Source organism: Gekko japonicus, unplaced genomic scaffold, assembly GCF_001447785.1.
Source record: "Gekko japonicus isolate JY-2015 unplaced genomic scaffold, Gekko_japonicus_V1.1 scaffold1471, whole genome shotgun sequence".
Taxonomy (NCBI): Eukaryota; Metazoa; Chordata; class Lepidosauria; order Squamata; family Gekkonidae; genus Gekko; species Gekko japonicus.
This window is the reverse complement of record NW_015163647.1, coordinates 92,923-93,663: the sequence shown is the minus strand read 5'-3', so window position 1 is coordinate 93,663 and position 741 is coordinate 92,923.

Below are 741 nucleotides of genomic sequence, written 5' to 3'. Positions count from 1 at the left end.
GGGTGGGTCGCCCCCCCCCCCCCGTTGCTCAGCATGCCAGCCCCCCCCCCTCGCCATGGAGTCTGGGCGTCATCCTTTGAAAGGAAGATATGGGACCTCCGGGCGGGGCCTCTTGGAGCCAAGCTGGGCGAGCCGTGGCCGAGGAAGGAGCATCTTTGTTTTGCTGAATGTTGCTCCTCCTCAGTTCCTTAACTGTGTCAGTGAGACAGAGAGAGCACCAAGATTTTTGGAGAGCCAAGGCCCAGGAGAGCAGCCCCCCCCCCCAGTGGTCCCTCTAAGCTGAGTTAGTGTGAGCTAGCTCACAGTGTTTCAGCCTCCAGCTCACAGACGTTTTGTCTCAGCTCAGGAAGGGATGGCTCCAGAGCAAACTTAATTTGTGCAGCGGCCAAATGGCTCGCTCGCAACTTTCATGCCGGGAGCTCACAAAGTAGAATTTTTGCTCAGGAGACTCCACAGCTTAGAGGGAGCATTGCCCCCCCCCGTTCCCAGGACTGGAAGGCGGAGCATTGGGGGCGGGGCGCTGCTGGGGCTCTGGAGGGGGAGGGGGCCCTTTGGCTTGGAAGGTGCTGCCCGGGGTGGCCCCTCCAGAGCTAGAGCAAGCCTGCTGCTGATCCATCGCACCACCACCACCACCAGTGCTCCCTCCGGGCTGTGGAGTCCTGTGAGAAAAAAGTCTACCTTGTGAGCTCCTACTGGCATTAAAGTGTGAGTGAGCGATTTGGCTACGGCATAAATCAGTTT